Source organism: Arvicola amphibius, chromosome 3, assembly GCF_903992535.2.
Source record: "Arvicola amphibius chromosome 3, mArvAmp1.2, whole genome shotgun sequence".
NCBI classification, from domain to species: domain Eukaryota; kingdom Metazoa; phylum Chordata; class Mammalia; order Rodentia; family Cricetidae; genus Arvicola; species Arvicola amphibius.
In genome coordinates, this window is record NC_052049.1 from 69,144,977 (window position 1) to 69,157,580 (window position 12,604).

The window sequence follows — 12,604 nt, forward strand, 5'->3', positions numbered from 1 at the left end:
GGAAACAGCTATTCAACAAACAATTTTACTTTGTTTCATCTTCCGAGACCTAACAGAGACTATAATTTAATTTAAGGTCATCGCAGACAAGTTCATTTGGAGCAGAAACCAGAACATGCTGCCGTGCAAACAGCTCCCCCTCTTTGGGGCATTCCACTGCCGTTCTGAGAAAATCTCAAGCACTAAACGGCAGACTGTCACTCCAGAAGAGGCTGTAAGAACTGAGTGATGGAGAGCCAGAAAAATCGGGTACACCTCTCCTACTTCACCAAGGCCACCATTAAACTAGCACATCTCGACACAAGAGCCATCAATCACATGCCAAAAGTGTCCTTATTAAGGTGCATCCCATTGGAGCTGTGCAAAAGAACGCAAATTGGATTTTAGTAGCAGACTCCAAGGCCATCTGATCTATGAATTGCATGGGCCCTGAAATTGCTTTACACATGTCCAAGAAGCTTCAGGGTCATATTAAGTCAAGGATTTGAAAGGAAGAACCGGACTCTTTCAATATTGTGCAGTAATAGGTCTAAGAGGACCGTGCCCTTCTTCCTCTTCACTGCAGACTACTTCCTCAGCTCAGTATGTAGCTGCCCTGAACTGCTAACATGTGCTCACTTGTCTCTACGCTGTCAGCAGAACAGATTTAACAGTGAAAATGCCCTGATGAAAACCACTGCTTTGCTCAAACAGCAGTCCGCGCACTCCACCTGTACCAGACAGGCACTGTCCTGTGACCAAATGCATGAGATAAGCAACTTACTAACAAAGAGGGTTTATTTTGCCTTGTCATTCCAGAGATTTCAGTTCACCCCCACTTGGCTTTGTTGGTTTGGGGCCTGTGGTGAAATAAGACATTGTGGAGGGAACTTCCTGGTGTAGAAAAGTGTCTCACCTCGTGGTAAAGGAAGGGGAAGGGACTGGGCTCCAGATACGACCTTTAGGAGCATTTACTTATTGGCCCAATCTGCCCACCAGGCTTGACTTCCCAAGAGCTCCCCCACTGTCCAGATGCACCCCAGGCTGGGGAGGAGGCCTCCATCACACAAGGAACAGCTCTGTCGAAAGCTACAGCACCAACTCTCTCACCTCTAATTTGACCTATGCCCAACTCAGATTACAATGCCTGGCGCCTTGCCTATCTGACTGCATGATACGTTCCTCATCTCTGCGACAGAACACTTGACAGAAACAACCTAAAGGACAGAAGATTCCTCTTGTGTCCTGTTGTCTGACTATCATGGCAGGGAAAACATGTGACTGAGGCTTATCAGGAAGAAGAGATAGGGTTAGCACCACAAGCCGTGTCCCCTTCCAGACAGACTCCTAGTGGTCTCCATCAACCTACTAGGTCTCAAGGCTCAAATGTCCCGGAACCTCCCAAAATACTACAATTTGCAGATGTGAACCAGCATACAATATTTAAGACTCAATTATAACATGGAGTGGCAAAGCTCCCTGATGTCCTCTCCATTGCTTCCTTCATCTATCCACTGTAGCCTTCTATTGTAGGTGTCCGGAAAGTTGCCTGGACCTCTATTGTAGCTATATTCACGAGATTCTGAATTTTATGAGAGCTGGAGCTGTCTGATTTATTTCTTTATCTGTGGTGCCCAGTGAATGAGTGGTCGCACATCTGCTTACCCAGTGTCTGTTTTGCTGGACTGAAGAGCAGGATGGAGGTCTTACAAGCAGCTTGCTTGGTTTATGTTATGTCAATCAACAAACATTTTCTATAAATGATAAAATACTAGGGATCTAGACTGTCCTTTATACAAACTTATATGTGGTAGGGGAATCCTAACTGTCTCTGTACTGGCTGACTTGTGTCAGCTTGACACAAGCTAGAGCCATCAGAGATGAAGGAGCCTCAGTTGAGGAAATGCCTTCATGAGATCCAGTTGTAAGGCATTTTCTCAGTTAGTAATCACTGGGGGAAGGCCCAGCCCATGGTGAATGGTGCTATCCCTGGGCTGGTGGTCCTGGGTTCTACTGAGCAAGTCAGGGAGAAGCAAGCCAGTAAGCTGCTCCCTTCCATGTACTCCGCCTCAGCTCCTGCCTCAAGGATCCTGCCCAGTATGAGTTGCTGTCCTGACTTCCTGCAGTGATGAACAGCAATGCTGAAGTGTAAGCATTGCTTACACTTAAATAAACCCTTTCCTCCCCCAACGTGGTTTTTGGTCATGGTGTTTTGTCACAGCAGTAGAAACCCTAGCTAAGTCAAAGTGGTACTAGGACAGTGGGGTACTGCTGCGCCAGGCCTGATCATGTTTGCGGGACGATAGTGGAAGACCTTTGGAACTCTGGGCTAGAAGAGCCACTGAGGATCAAGAGCTCTGTGGGGTGTTCTGGGTGAGCATGAAAGATAAGAATATTGAGAGTAGTGCAGAGAACAGAGGCGTGGCTTGTGAAGTTTCAGAGGGAAGTTTAAAGACTTGATAGGGCCATTTGTTATTCTGAATTGAGATTCTGTGATTCTAGTTAGCTGGGGCTAAAGAATCAGCTGTGATTAACAAGAGACCAGAACTATGAAAGTAAAGCTTTGCTGTGCTGGATTCCTGCTGCTAGTCAGCTGGAACTACAAAATTAGTGGTGAATAAGAAGAGACCAGCATCACTGTGGTGAACTCTTCCGGGAAGTGTTCCCTGAGAGCACACACAGTGAGGCTGTGCTCCAGAGGTGGCTGTACCTTGGGCTGGAAGCCATCTAAGCATCACCCAGGTGGTCCCTGTGAGACGCCAGGAAAGGTCACTGGTGAAGGTGCGGCCTCAGTGACAGCACGGAAGGGGTCATGGAAAGCAGCTTTACATACATGATGCGTGGCACCATGACAAGTGCCCACGAGAGGCACTGGTGAAACTGCAGGCCAGCTGTAGAAGACTCGAGTTTTTCAGAGATGCTGGTACCATGGGATGGTCACCAAGAACAGCAGGAGCAGTGGAGTAGAGCCAGATGGAACCTAAGAGACAAACTGTGCATGTTGCAGACGGTGGAGCCAGAGAAGTGGCCCAAGCCCTTTGGAGGAGTACAGAACACTACGAGTGGATTCCAGACACTGGACAGCTGGAATTTTGTTTTGCTTTGATTTGCTTGTGACCGTGCCCTGATTCTTCCCTCTTGAAGTCAGTATTTAACTGGAGCCCAAAGTTGAAAGACTTTGAAAAAAAAAAAAAAAGGTTTTTAAAAAGAGATTGGCTATTTTAAAGGAACTGAAACTTCAGTGTGTTTGAATTTGTAAAGACTGAGACTTTTGAGGTCATTTCTGTTTTTAATGCGCAGTCTTGGGGTCAAATGGGAAAGGAACAGCTGTGACTACTAGTGGTGTGTTTGTGTGTCACGTTGACATAAGCTGGCGTCAACAGAGGAAGGAGCCTCAGTAGAGGAAATGCCTCCCTGATATCCCATGGCGGCTGGTGCCATCACTGGGTGCTAAGGAAGCAGGCTGAGCAAGCCATGGGAATCAAGCCAGCAAGGAGCTTCCCCCCATGACCTCTGCATCAGCTCCTGCCTCTACGATTCTGCCCTGTATGAGCTCTTGTCCCAAGAATCTTGTCCCGATTCTGGATGTTATTAGGTTTAATTTGTTAACCCTGAGTAGTCATTTGACAAGAAATGATTCACAATCTTCTCAGTCAACAGCATAAAATGCAAAGCCCTTTCTTTATAATTTTAGAAAGTCTCTGTTATATAAAAAACCCGAGTATTATATATTTCATCTACTATTATAAATCTCAACATTTGTGTTTTTTCCTCACTTAAAACTTTATCCAGAATAAAATTTTATATAAAAATAAAAAGGATTTGTCACCTCAGATAAGTGATATCACAAGGTAGGCTAGGAAGCAGGAAAGAGATTAATAACTCGGTGAATGTCAGTATTGTTTAGTTTGCTTTAGTGCCTGTCCTGGAACTCACTCTTATAGACCAGGCTGGCCTTGAACTCACAGAGATCCACCTGCCTCTGCCTCCTGAGTGCTGGGATTAAAGGCGTGTGCCACCACTGTTTGGCTCAGTATTGTTTAGTTTCTAACAAGTACGTGATTTAAAGTATTTTTGCAAGGTTCTTCTTATGTCCATTAGCAAAGCTTGTTTATTGGTAATCTTTCCTTAACTTAAAAGGTTCTGAAACAAAAGGAGGCCATCCAAAATAGAATTTATTCACACTGGAACCTGAACATCAAGGGGATGGCTCCACCCTCTTAAAAACATGCCTTACGGCACAAGTGTGAGCAGGAGGCACCTGAGGTTCTCACCCAGGTGTGGACAGGTGTCAAAAGTATCTGTGAATGTCAGGATGACACATGCTGAAAATTAACATGAGTTATTTCGTTTATAGATGCCCTGGGACTTTGGAAAATAGGGATTTTTTTTTTGAGAGCTGTGGGGACTAGTGGGTGACTTAATGATGGGCATAGGCTGATCTTGGATGAGAAGAACTGAAAAATGCCAGTTGAGGGAAGCAGACAACGTAACCCTGGACAAAGGTGTTTTTTTTTCTCTGCACAGAGTTCTCAAGTATAGATTTTAAGAGGCGCTTAGCTCCCACAATCCCTCACTCTATTAGCTGTCTGAGTCTGCACATGAGTAACCTTTGCTCTATCTCTCACATGAAGGAACACATAGTGCTGGTCAGTAAATTATGATTCATCTTATAACCAAGGGATGGGGAGAACCCTGCTATTGTTATGACATAGCACATAATCATGACTAAGAAAAGAACCAAAATTAGTTTATGTTTTCAAAAAATCACATATAGGAAGGGAATGAGTTGGTAATATAAATTAAATTCTGTGTGTTTCAATGCACTGAGCCAATACTATAATTTTAAGTTGACAAGAATGTGGAATAGCTCTTAAATGACTTATTAACCCAAATTAATGAAGTCAAAACTATTTCATGCAATTGTAGTTGGAGAGGAATTTATGTGGTTGAAGATTTAGGAAACAGTATTTTATATTCCATATCTGGTCATCTTTTACTATTTGAAGTGTTGAAGTGTGTGTATACACACACCCCCACCCACCCCCACACACAAGTTTTTCAAGACAGGGTTTCTCTATGTAGCCCTGGATGTCATGGAACTTGCTCTGTAGACCAGGATGACCCTGAGCTCACAGAGATCGCCTGCCTCTGCCTCTATCTGCTGGGATTAAAGAAGTGTGCTACCACCGCCAGGCTTTATGTATACATTTTTACATTTTGTAACAAAATACATTTCAACACTAAGATAAATATTCAGTGACTAACTTTATTTTTAAAGCCCTCTCAAAGACTGCACAGTATGGAGTAAAGAGAAAAGATTTAAAGATTTAAAAATAGATCCCAGGGGGCTGGAGAGATGGCTCAGCGGATAAGAGCATTGACTGCTCTTCCAAAGGTCTTGAGTTCAATTCCCAGCAACCACATGGTGGCTCACAACCATCTGTAATGGGGTCTGGTGCCCTCTTCTGGCCTTCAGGCATACATGCAGAGAGAATATTGTATACATAATAAATAATAAATATTTAAAAAAATAGATCCCAGGTCCATTAGGGTGAGAATGCCAGGGGCAGGGAAAGGAAGCAATGTTCTTCTGAGTGCCGTACAAATACCATAGGTCTGTAATATACTAGGAAACTCAACAATATGTTATACACAAAGAAGGTAAAGAATATTACTAGTTGTTGCCCAGATTTGGTATTTTTAATTGCACTTAGCACACATAACTAATAACTAATTCATAAATCTATAAGAAAGTATCTTCAGAGAGACCACTTCCTCACATTATGGGATAGCAATATAAAACAACTGAGATGCTCAGTGGTGATCCCTGTGCCTTCAAACTGCCACAGTCATACTGAAGGGGTGGTAGCTGCTCCTGACGGAACCTATGCTAAACTTTCTGCAGGAAACATCCCAGAGGCTTTGGAGTCTGAACAGTAGTTAACAGGGGAAATACTTAAAGAGTAGTCATTGAAAAGATAATGTGTTCTATACAAGCAAGTTTTTAAATAGCTTTTGATCCACTGTAAGAACCCAAAGTGCCAGCATGTGAATGTATAATTAGGTAGATGAAAATTTATTACAAAGCAAATTTTGGTTCACTGTGACAAGCAAAATATCCTCCCAAGGCTGCTTTTGAGAAAATTATTATACTTTCCTTTCATCAAAATGTTGCCAATTCTGCATTTCTGTCAGTAGCATTTAACATATTTATTTAGGTTGTCTATTTTCTCACTCAAGTAATGGAGATCTTGTTCAAATTACATCGTTGTTAACTTACATAATTCACAGTTACTTAATCTTGCCATATATATAAGAACCTGTTTTTCGTAGCCACCATGTCCCTCCACCTCAACTGTCCTTAATGTCCTTAAGTAGCTCTGTGTCCTTGTCACTGTGTTCCTTTAAGACTTTGGTGGTCCTCTCAAATCCAAGGTAAAAAGTCCAGCCATAGACCTGTCCAATCCAAGGACTCAGTTTATCTTTCAAAGTTTCAGCATGAGAGAGCTCTCTTTCTCGAAAGGATTAGAAATAGCAAAAACAAAATTGGACTTTGAAAAGGAAGTGTGCGAGACTCTTTTGTTTTGTTTTTCAAGACAGGGTTTCTCTGTAGCTTTGGAGCCTGTCCTAGAACTAGCTCTTGGAGACCACACTGGCCTCGAACTCAAAGAGATCTGCCTGCCTCTCAAGGGCTGGGATTAAAGGCGTGTGCCACCACAGCCTGGCTGTGTGAGAGACTCTTATTGAGTAACTTGAACCTTACTGCATTGGTTACTAAGTCTCAATAACACTAGCAGATCTGTCAAAGTACAGTTCTGTGTTGATTGATGATGGGGATACATTCTGAGAAAAGAGTAATTAGGCCATTTTCTCATCATGCTAAGATCACAGAGTACACAACCTAAGAAGGCTTCAATGTTAGTGGTCCAGTCTTATCTCACAAGACTCTACCATGTATGTGATTCAGGACTGACTGAAATGTTATCCAGCTTATTGGTGTTTAAGTATATTACCTAGAAAATAGTTATTTTCCAAATAAATGCCTTGACCACAGTAGATGCTTGAGTATTATATCAGCAGGGCTGTGATGGAAGTGAACCTGGGGTACACAGAAGAAGAAAGTGGGATCAGATCGCTACATCTCATCAGGTTATTATCCAGGAAGCAAGGAGGAACAAGAATAATCCATGTGGTCTGGGGACGGAAGGCCCTCAGGAATGTTCTCCAGAGAAAACATTTCTTCCTGGCCCTTTTGTGTTGACTAAAACAGAGGTCTTCAGAGTCATTAGACAAAAGTAGTTCAAAACATGGGATTGAATCAGGAACTGAACACATTCTTTTGACTTCTGTGCATTGGTTTTATTATGAACAAAGCGATGACATTGATATATCTTATAAGGTTACGGTAGGATTATAATTAAATGTGTATGTAGAGAGCTTTAATTATTCAAGCCATGCAGCAACTCTCTCCACTCTTTCCACTGCCGTTAATATTGTTGCAAGAAGTATAGAGCTAAAAATAGAAGCAGCAAGAAAAAAGAAAAACTGATCAGGAGTAGGGAATACTACTACATAAAGCATCAGACACTGAGAAAGGATTGTGCCATTCAAGTACCAGTTGCCATGACATGGTTATAGTAAGGGCCACAGATATTTGTGTGAAGATGTTGTATATACCACAAAGAACAACGGGCATACATGTTTCTCAATAGAAAACTGGGTGTTGATGAGTCTGTTTGGTTTGTGTACCAATCCCCTTATCTGCAGTGTTAAATTTAGTCATCCTAAACACATAGGAGGCAAGCTCTGTGCAAACACCACGATGCTTTAGGGATTCTGGATGCAAGTGCAGCCGTCTGTTTAAAAAGATAAGGGTGAAACTGGGCCCAGAGCATGGCTGGTGTGCTGCCCAGGAAGAGGCCCTGCCCAGCTAAATCCAGCAGTATACAGTTCTCACACCTGCAGTAAGCCTTAACACTTTGCTTATGTGCATTTGGTGCCAACCTTTTTCTAGCACTATGTCAGAGCAAGAAACCTGTCCTTACATCGTAATGCAATTTTATAGGAATGTTTTGTTATTTTTATGAGATAAAACTGAGTAAATTGGTTGAATTAAACTTAGTAACCACAAAAGAAAGAAAGAAAGGAAGGAAGGAAGGAAGGAAGTAAGGAAGGAAGGAAGGAAGGAAAAGAAGAGAAGAGAAGAGAAGAGAAAAGAAAAGAAAAGAAAAGAAAAGAAAAGAAAAGAAAAGAAAAGAAAGGACAATGGTGGGAGTAACTGAGGCCAGGGACTTTTTGTGGAGGTAGGGAGCAAAGGGTCCTCTATGGAGCTGGAACATGACGAAAACAATACCAACAGATACCAAATCTGAATGCCACAGCAAAGGTAATGTGTTTAACAGCTGGGAGGTGTGGACTCATAAGACAGCATCGATCCTTAAAACCACCACTGGCCTTTACTGCCGTGAACAACTAGAAACATTATACTAATGGCAGCAGTGCCTGCTAATAGTAACTTGGGAGGGTGGGGTATGTGGTTCGAGGCCAGAAACAGCCATTCCTGTTCACTACCCATAGTAGGGCATGCTCTGTCACCTGACAGGGGTCCATGGTAGGGCACACACTATCATGTGACCCAGAGTAAAGTCACTTCATATTTGTTAGTAAAGGCTAACACCTCCACTGATCAACAGCTCTTTTTCAACACATTTCCTAACCTCATTTTCCTCTCAGATACATGGTTATTGTCCACCTGGAAAGGCCCCAGCGTGACAGCCAGAAATCTGCCACCACCACCCCTTCGGCTGTTCCTGCCATCATATTTAATTGTGTTTGCTCTACTTGAAGCCAAACTCATATGCAGTATATTTAGATAGTAAAATAGCATAGCATGCTACTGTATTAGCACGTTATTTCCAACACCACAATTCTTGGGAATTAGTCTGAGTAAATAAGGTAAAGAGAAGAGAAGCAACATAAATCTGTTCCTGTGACAAGGCAAACAATATCAAATGGCCATCTGGAGATCAGCCGAGGAGGAAGGAGCAGAGTTGTGCCTTAGACGCACTCTCCAGAAACGCAATCACCACACTTCGATGCTCTGGATTTATTTTAAAGTGAAAGAGAATGAAAGTAGGAATGGAGCAGTAAAAGCAGGGATAAGAACCTTGATTATTTTGAAAGATCAATGTACAATTAAAGCACTTACTCTTCCAGGACATTAAGGGACAAGTGTACAACTGATCTATGTGCTGGTTTTCTAAGCCTCCAGGAGTTTGCATTTTCTATAATAGCAAACTCAATAAATCAAAACACGTATATCATTGATACATATTCAGGATTTCTGCCATAAGATCTCAGATACTTCAGTCTTTTTTCAAATGTCTCAGGAAATAAATACTTCATAATTAATTTACAAAGGCTGGGCTAGATACTGCTGGCAGCTGACCCCATCTGACAGTTTTCCCTCCGAGTTTTAGTGTCATCAGATACAAACCCTTTCACTCGAAAGTCAAAAGACTTAGGAAGCAGATAGTCAAGAACAGGCTTTGTTGCTGACAGGGTTATGGCTTGAAGTGGGCTAATTAATTAAAAATAAAGAACAGCTTCCTGTTCTTTTAATCTGAGCCAAATTGCACATAATAAAAATAAACCAGGCATTTTAAATAGAAAGATTACAAATAACCTGACTGCCATCCAAATGTTGAAAACACAGAGGAAAAATATACATGGGTAGAGTTCTTTAACTTGATATTTACCAGAGGACATTCTGCATGCCTACATGGCCATTGATATAGCATCACATCTGGGGATGACCTACCCTGTGCTAACCTGTTGGGAGCCAACTTTTCCTGGACATTCCTAGTCTTCATTTATTATTATTTCATGTAGCGCTGCCAAGAGCCCACTGTGCTCCCAGATTGTTCAAGACAATGCTGTCAGTGTTGAAACAAAGCAGGCACTAATTTCACAGAATTTATGCTTTACTCTAGAGCATATGATTGAAAGAATATAAATGAAAATTGAAATTTCAGATCATAATTAAGAAAAAAAATACAAGCTGGGCAGTGGTGGCACATGCCTTTAGTGCCAGCACTCGGGAGGCAGAGACAAGTTGATCTCTGTAGTTTGAGGCCAGCGTAGTCTACAAGAGCTGGTTCCAGGACAGGCTCAAAAGCTACAGAGAAACCCTGTCTTGAAAAATGAGAGAGAGAGAGAGAGAGAGAGAGAGAGAGAGAGAGAGAGAGAGAGAGAGAGAGAGAGAGAGAGAGAGAGAGCCCCACAGAGAATATAATACAGGGTGACTCACAGACCTCTTTAAATAGGTGATATGAAAAGGACAATCACTTTTAGAAGGTAATATTTACACCAATGGTATGGCATCCTTGTGAATTGTGAGGGGCTTCATGGTGAGAAATGAGGAGTTCTGAAAAGAAGGCAATCTGCAGAGTATCATGGATCAGAAAGAAGCACTTCGGTGTGAGACTATTGATGGAACACAGGCCATACTCCCAACAAGGACTCATCAGGGTGGCCTTACTCTGCCTTTGGAATAACACTGAAACTGCCTACATAATACAAGCCAGAATTGTTCTAGATACAAATATTGTTGCCACCAAGATTTCTCTTGAATACATTTAAGTTGTCTGTCAAGTATTCAGCTCTGGGTACTTATGTCATAAATGGCTATGTTGACCTCTTGATTGCTTGATGTTTTTCTTCCCAGTTGTCTCCTAAATCCATAGGCCCTACGCCCTGATAGCTGTCTTGTCTAGCCTTACCTATTGATTTAGGCCTGGAATGGCTACAAACTTGGTGGCTTGGGGAATTCATTTGACAACTATTCATTTATTTTAGAACAGATTAAACAATGAGCCTCATATCTGACAAGAGAACTCTACCAAGTGAGCTACAGTGAATCTTCACACTCTCCTTACCCAACAGAACTAACACTGGGCACCTTCCTGCAAAGGTGTTTTGACTCATTCATGTATGAAAGCCATAATCAGTACAGCGCTATTACACGGAAAGGAGAAGAAAGGGGATGAGTCACTGGTGCAGTGGTGATTTGGTGCAAAAGTGGGCTCCTCTGGAGTCTCCCCTTTGGCACTAGCACTGAGACTACACTGTAAGGAACAAGTGTGATCTTGCAGATAGTGGACGGCACACATAACCCCCATGTTAAAGGGTCATTCTTCTGTAGTCTCATTTTCCATCATGTGCTCTTCAGATAACCACGTTAACAAAAAAATTCCTATTTTTTAAATCTCAGCCTTTTTAGGTAGGTCAAAAAAGAGAGTGTTTTAGAATTTTAGAGAAAAATAGCAGAAACATTTCCTTACTAGCTCAATATCAATCCAAACTCATAAATAAAACTTAAAATAAATGAAGTGACAGCTGATGGTCATTTCAGATGTCTCCCATCACTCAGGGTGAATCAATTAGGCCCATTGTTGCTTGTGGTGTCTCCTAGTTTTCGGTAGAATGCTTTTCACACCATTCCGTAAAATCTCAGTTTCTTATTAAGATTAGATTGTAGCTGCCTTTATTAAAGATTCATGAGCCTGAGCTAAGGGAACTGTCTGACCTGCTATTCTGGAAGAAATTTGCAGGTTATTTTTCCTCCTACTTACTCTTGCACATATCACGGGAAATAGAACTTAATATCCAGTGACCTAATTGAAATCTATGATTAAACAATATTCTTAAACACAGATAACAATATGCAATTTCTGTTAAAATAGAAATTCCTTATACATGGATATTATACAATGCAAATGTAGCAAGTTTTGAAAGATGTGTTGTCCCTAGAATACCATTTAGTTGATTAGAAGCTACTAAAGAAAAATTAGGAAATTATAATGTTTAATCTGATCAAACTCAAAACTTTTTAAATAGTAGGGGGAAAGGCTTATCTTTTCTAATGTGTTCCCATATAAAAATTTATATGTTGTGTTCACACCAAATAATTTGGTTCAAAATAGGACCCGGCCTCTCTTTCATCAACCCACCTCTCCCATTTCCAGATAACATGGGGATGGGACCAGAGTACTTCTACCAAACACTAAAAATGAAAAGCATGCACGCTACTTGCTGAGGGAAATGCTCTGTCTTTCAAGAGGAAGTTGCTCATTTGTTCAACGTGGTCCTAATAGACAAATCATCTTAATTTGCAGGCAAAATATTACAATGCTATTGTGACCGCATATCTGAGGTATAACTTTTACCAATGATACATGCATTGAAGTTTTGTTTTACAAAGTTTTGCTTGGGAAATACTTCAATCTCTTTTAGATATTCTCTTTCATATACTCAAGTTTCACAAGGATGATATAATTCTACCATGTACTTGCCATTATGTTTTACAAGAAAAATAGTCAATATTCTGCAAAAACATGTATCTCCATAACAAAGATTAAACAGAAATTAATTCCCATACTTAGCTATAAGCCTAAAGATAACATATGAACAACAAAAGAAGGTTGTGTGTGTGTGTGTGTGTGTGTGTATGTGCGCGCGCGCGCGCGCGCTCATGTGTCTGTTTAAACAACCTGCACCAGAGAGGATAATAGACAGTGTCAATATAACTGGCTGGAAAGTAAAGCAGTTCAGTCTTGACAGT

At 41.4% G+C, this 12,604-nt stretch overlaps 1 protein-coding gene across 2 annotated transcripts in view; it reads right to left on the bottom strand.

The window, feature by feature from the left end:
- Kiaa0825 (KIAA0825 ortholog) overlaps positions 1–12,604 on the bottom strand; it is a 471,157-nt gene that overhangs the window by 222,448 nt on the left and 236,105 nt on the right. The gene's annotated exons all lie outside the window — the stretch shown is intronic.